The sequence below is a fragment of the Wolffia australiana genome, chromosome 9, assembly GCF_029677425.1.
Source record: "Wolffia australiana isolate 7733 chromosome 9, ASM2967742v1".
NCBI lineage: Eukaryota > Viridiplantae > Streptophyta > Magnoliopsida > Alismatales > Araceae > Wolffia > Wolffia australiana.
The window spans coordinates 9,677,277-9,683,276 of record NC_135843.1 but is presented as its reverse complement, the minus strand read 5'-3'; the positions used below and the strand labels follow the sequence as shown (position 1 = coordinate 9,683,276).

Genomic DNA, 6,000 nt, shown 5'->3' with positions numbered 1-6,000 from the left:
AAAAATAATTTCTAAGGCAAAAAATAATATAAAGTTAACTGTTAAATTCACAATATAATCGATAGAAGTCATTTAAATACTAAAAAATATTAATTAATTCTAAAAATAATTTCTAAGGCAAAAAATATTATAAAGTTAACTGTTAAATTCACAATATAATTGATAGAAGTCATTAAAATACTAAAACAATCACAATAAATTTTAAAAATCATTTCTAAGGCAAAAAATAATAATAAATTAATCGTTAAATTCATAATATAATCGATAAAAGTCATTAAAATTTTAGAAAATTCTTAATTAATTTTAAAAATCATTTCTAAGGAAAAATATAATATAAAATTAACCGTAAATTCATAATATAATCGATAGAAGTTGTTAAAATTCTAGCAAAATATTAATTAATTTTAAAAATATTTTTTAATGCGATAAAAAATATTAAATTACCAGTTAAATTATAAAGGTGATCGCTAGAAGTTGTTAAAATTCAAGGAAATTCATCAATAATCTTGAAAATCATTTATAATGCAAAAAATAATGTAAAATTTACCATTAGTTTCATAATAGAATCAATAAAATTCGTTAAAACTGTAGTAAAATCTTACGTTCAAAACTCATTTGTAATGTGTAAAATAATAAAACATTAACTGTTAAATTCATAATATAATCAATAAAATGCGTTAAAATTGTGGTATATTCTTACATAGTTTTAAAAATCATTTGTAATTTGTAAAACAATAAAACATTAACCGTTAAATACATAATATAATTGATAGAACTTGTTAAAATCTAGAAATTTCTTAATTAATTTCAAAAATCTTCTCTATTGCAAAAACAATAGTAAATTAACTGTTAAATTAAAAAGATAATTGATAGAAGTCGTTAAAATTCTAGGAAATTCTTAGGCAAATAATCTTCGACGATATGATAATTTCCAATTCTTGAGTGGGATGAGTACATTCTTATGTGAGGTGATGACGAGTCTCAATGTGTGGATCCATTTCCACTAGATCTCATGATCACGAAGTAGTACTTTAAATAACAGGAAAAGTAAGGATAGTATGGAGATCAACATGGATAATAAATTGTCTATGTATCAAATAAAAAATCCGATACGAAGAATATTAGTCAAAATAAGGAGCTTCCAGTTGACTCAAACTTTTGAGTGGTATGCTCCTACATTTCTTTCGAAATCCCTTGTGAACAAGCATTCGCTTTTAATCCCCAAGCCGAACGCAGTGGCATCCTTCCCGTGAGCGACCCTCATCTCTTTCCTTTGATTATTCCCCAACAGCACCTTTAACTGTAACAGGACAGGTAAGATGTTAACAGCTCCGAATAACATGATTTCTCAAGTTGTTAACGGCTCTCAGATGAGCCTGCATCTCTAAACATTAGTTTTTAAAAATATCTTTCAATACATGGTAGGTTAATTTCAGTATAATTGCACCAACAAATTTAGAGTTTGATGCTTCTTGAAGCTTAAAAAATGACAAATTTATTGTATTGAAAAATGCTGAAGGACATGTGTAGAAAAATTGGAATCAATGTTTTTTAATTTTTGGTAGTCTCGGAGTTATCAAGGATGGATATGAAGAAAAATTAGAGAAGGTTAAGATTTATGATTTTCTATTGTAGATGAACTTTGGAGAGAGATATGACAGAAGTAGAAATTTCAGAGAATTTTGGTGCGAAGGTACAGATGTATAAAAATCATATGTAAGTTTTTTTGCTGTAGGTGATATTCGGAGTAAAAATGTTGAAGGAATAGAATTTTGACTTTAGAGCAGAAGATTGATACATATATTAGAAAAATGGAAAAAACATAGAGATCACAAGCACAGTTACTGTAATACAGAGGGAAGAACCTACAACCTTTTCCGGGAACACGCAGAGGAAGAATCATACTCCTCCAATTTTTTTTTCTCTTTTCAGACCGAGAGGAAGAGATCAATACTGTGGCAGAAGTAACATATCATCGTAAGAGTTAGACCAATGCCAAATATAATCGTGAAGAAGAGCAAGCAAGCATGATCATCAATGAGAAATAGATTCTTGTTGTTCAGAACTCAAATGGTGAAAAACATATTCCGAGTCAAGAAAAAGGGAGAGGTGGTTAGTTCTTTAAGGGTAACAGGAACTAAAGGATAGGGAGAAGAAGCAGAAGAGAAAAAAAAAGAAGAATAGAGAGAAGAAGCAGAAGAGAAAAAAAAAAGATAAGAAAAAGTTAGAGGAAGAAAATAAAGAAGAAGAAGAAGAGAAAAAACAAGAGAAGAAAAAAGGTAGAGGAAGAAAAGAAAGAAGAAGAAGAAGAGAAAAAAGAAGCGGAGAAAAAAAGAAGAGAAGAAAAAGGTAGAGGAAGAAATTAAAGAAGAATTAAGGAGAGAAGAAAAAAGAAAGAATAACTGAAGATTTTCTAGCCGCACAAGAAAAAATAATAGGAACAGAAAAAAGAATGAAGGAGAGAAGAAAAAAAAAAGAAGAAAAGAAGAAAGAAAAGAAGGAAGAAAAATGTAAGAAAAAAGAAGAGGAAGAAGATAAAGAAGACAAGAATAATAAAATTAGGGGTTAATAGCACGGTACATCCCAAACCATGTCCAAAGTCTGCGAGTTAACCTTAGCTTTTTTTTTGGCACGGTATATCCCAAACTCACTAAGTCGTCTGCGATATATCCCGGTGATGACGTGGAGTCCATCGTGGCTGCTAGGTGGATCTCCGGCCAGATTTTTACCTGGCGGAACCCACCTGGCCACCACGCTGGATTCCATGTCATCACCGTGATATGTCTACCTGCCAAGAGAGTGAGAGAGAGAGAGAGTTCTAGAGAGAAGGAGAGAGAGAGGTTCTAGAGACAGAAAGAGAGGTGTTCTAGAGAGAGAGGCATTGTTCTCTAGAACACCTCTCTTTCTCTCTCTAGAACACCTCTCTTTCTCTCTCTAGAATACCTCTCTTTATCTCTCTAAAAAGAGAGAGAGAAGGAGAGAGAGGTTCTAGAGAGAGAAAGAGAGGTGTTCTAGAGAGAGAAAGAGAGGTGTTCTAGAGAGCAATGCCTCTCTCTCTAGAACACCTCTCTTTCTCTCTCTAGAACCTCTCTCCTTCTCTCCCTCTCTCTCTAGAATGCCTCTCTCTCTTATCAGAAAACCCTTGGCAGGTTCTAGAGAGAGAAAGAGAGGTGTTCTAGAGAGAGAAAGAGAGGTGTTCTAGAGAACAATGCCTCTCTCTCTAGAACACCTCTCTTTCTCTCTCTAGAACCTCTCTCTCCTTCTCTCTCTCTCTAGCATGCCTCTCTCTCTCTCTAGAATGCCTCTCTCTCTCTCTTTAAGTTAAACCCTTGGCAGGTAGACATATCACGGTGATGACGTGGAATCCAGCGTGGCAGTCAGGTGGGTTCCGCCAGGTAAAAATCTGGCCGGAGATCCACCTGGCAGCCACGATGGACTCCACGTCATCACTGGGATATATCGCAAACGACTTAGTGAGTTTGGGATATACCGTGCCAAAAAAAAAGCTAAGGTTAACTCGCAGACTTTGGACATGGTTTGGGATGTACCGTGCTATTAACCCTAAAATTAATAGGCTTAAGGAAGAAAATAAAGAAGAAGAAGAAGAAGAGAAAAAAGCAGAAGAGAAGAAAAAAGGTAGAGGAAGAAAATAAAGAAGAAGAGAAAAAAGAAGTGGAGAAAAAAAGAAGAGAAGAAAAAGGTAGAGGAAGAAAATAAAGAAGAATTAAGGAGAGAAGAAAAAAGAAAGAATAACTGAAGAATTTCTAGCCGCACAAGAAAAAAAATAGGAACAGAAAGAATAATGAAGGAGAGAAGAAAAAAAAACAAGAAGAGAAGAAGGAATAAAAATGTAAGAAAAAAGAAGAGGAAGAGAAGGAATAAAAATGTAAGAAAAAAGAAGAGGAAGAGAAGGAATAAAAATGTAAGAAAAAAGAAGAGGAAGAAGATAAAGAAGAATAAAATAGGCATAAGAGAAGAAACAAGAAGAAGAATAATAAAGAGAAGAAGAAGAAGAGAGAAAAGAAGAGACGAAAAAGGTAGAGGAAGAAAATAAAGAAGAAGAAGAAGAGAAAAAAGCAGAAGAGAAAAAAGAATAGAAGAAAAAGGTAGAGGAAGAAAATAAAGAAGAAGAAGAGAAAAAAGAAGTGGAGAAAAAAAAGAAGAGAATAAAAAGGTAGAGGAAGAAAATAAAGAAGAATTAAGGTGAGAAGAAAAAAAAAAGAATAACTGAAGAATTTCTAGCCGCACAAGAAAAAATAATAGGAACAGAAAAAATAATGAAGGAGAGAAGAAAAAGGTAGAAGAAGAGAAGAAGAAGAAGAAAATAAGAAAAAAGAAGAGGAAGGAAATAAAGAAGACAAGGAGAATAAAACAAGTAGGCATAAGACAAGAAACAAGAAGAAGAAGACTAGAGAGAAGAAGAAGATAAAAAAAAGAGAAGAAACAGGTAGACGAAGAAAATAAAATGGCAGAAGAAGAGAAAAAAGAAGAAGAAGAAAAAAGAAGAATGAGAAAAATGAACGAAGAACTGAAGAATTTATAGCCGTACAAGAAAAAATTATAGGACAGAAAAAAGAATAGAGACAAGAAGAAGAAGAATAGAGAGAAGAAGAAGAAGAGAAAAAAGAAGAGGCAGAAAATTAAACAGGAACTAAATGATAAAATGGCAGAAATTTACAACTGAATTCGAAGAAGGTACCTGAGGAGGATTGATAACAAGTCAAAATCAGAAGCTCAACGACAGATAACAGATCTCAGCCCCTCCAAAGCGACCCAGATGGAAGAAGAAGAAGAAAAGGGACCAGAAACAGGAAATTAGATCGTATGAATCAGAATGCATCAAATTAGATTCTGGGGGAGCCCTCTGCTGCTGGAGAGCACTCCAGGTAGAGAGAGAGGGGGGAAGAAGACTGAGTTGGAGAGACTGAGGTGTGGGGGAAAATGGTTGGAAAATTGTTCTTGGAGCAAGGCTATGAGGGGGCAGGTGATCGATAACGATGGAGGAAGCAACAACGAAGACCGACAGCCTTCAGACGAGAGAGGACTCAGAGGAGAGGGCGGTCAGACGGGAGAGGGGGGGAACGCGGGGGCACGGGGGGGGGCACCAAATTTTTTCACATTCACACATAACCGCACCGCACAAACCCGTGTGTGGTGTGCGAACATTATGTACGGTGCGATGTGCGAATTTCGCACCGCACCACACATTTGCTCGTTTGCCCGTTGGCTCGTATGTTCGACCTTCCCTAATAACATATATTCAAAATTCTAGTTTGTGTTTGTAATGGCATTATGCAACTAACTTGAAGGGTTGTGAAACTTTAAATTCCAAATAAAAGCGAACAATATTTAATATTTATTTTTCTTTGATTTTTTGAAAGCAATCTTCAGTCATATTTAGATCATATTAATCCATTAATTATGCTACATCGAATTAGAATAACTTGAAATGGTTGTGTAATTATTAAACTAATTTTTTAGTTTTAGTTAAATTTACTGAACACGCTTAACACTTTGTTTTATATATTTTTTATTATTATTGCTTAATTCACTTGAATATCAATTCAAGTCATGTTTTGATGATATTAACTAGTTGCATTTACATTTTGGTTTTATAAAATAATAAAAAACATTTTGACACTGCTTTAAATAAGTCTATTACTGTTTATCTTATTTTAAAATTTTATTTGAACAAAAAACATGTTTATTATTTTATGAGTGTAATCTACATAAAATTAGTGGATTTTTTGCTATTATTATTTCTTTAATCATTTAAACGTTTTAACCATGAAAGATTTCTTTCAAAATTAAAATTAAAATTTATATTATTTTAATAGTGATTTTTTATTTTTTTTAACTTTAATCTGACAAAAATTGATAATAGTACTTCAGTGCTTATGTAAATTATGCTAATGGATGGAAGTTTTTAATTCAAAATTTAATTAAAATTAAAATTTTCAAATTTACTCAAATTTTAATGATATTCTTTTTAAACCTGTC

At 32.7% G+C, this 6,000-nt stretch overlaps 1 long non-coding RNA gene across 1 annotated transcript; it reads right to left on the bottom strand.

Annotated features, from left to right (window-relative positions):
- Window positions 1-977: 977 nt before the first annotated feature.
- On the bottom strand, window positions 978-5,090 carry LOC144707712 (uncharacterized). Its single transcript, XR_013582524.1, has 3 exons — window positions 4,700-5,090; window positions 1,873-1,953; window positions 978-1,300 (listed from the first exon to the last, which is right to left on the bottom strand). It is a non-coding gene; the product is annotated as an uncharacterized LOC144707712 (long non-coding RNA).
- Window positions 5,091-6,000: the final 910 nt, after the last annotated feature.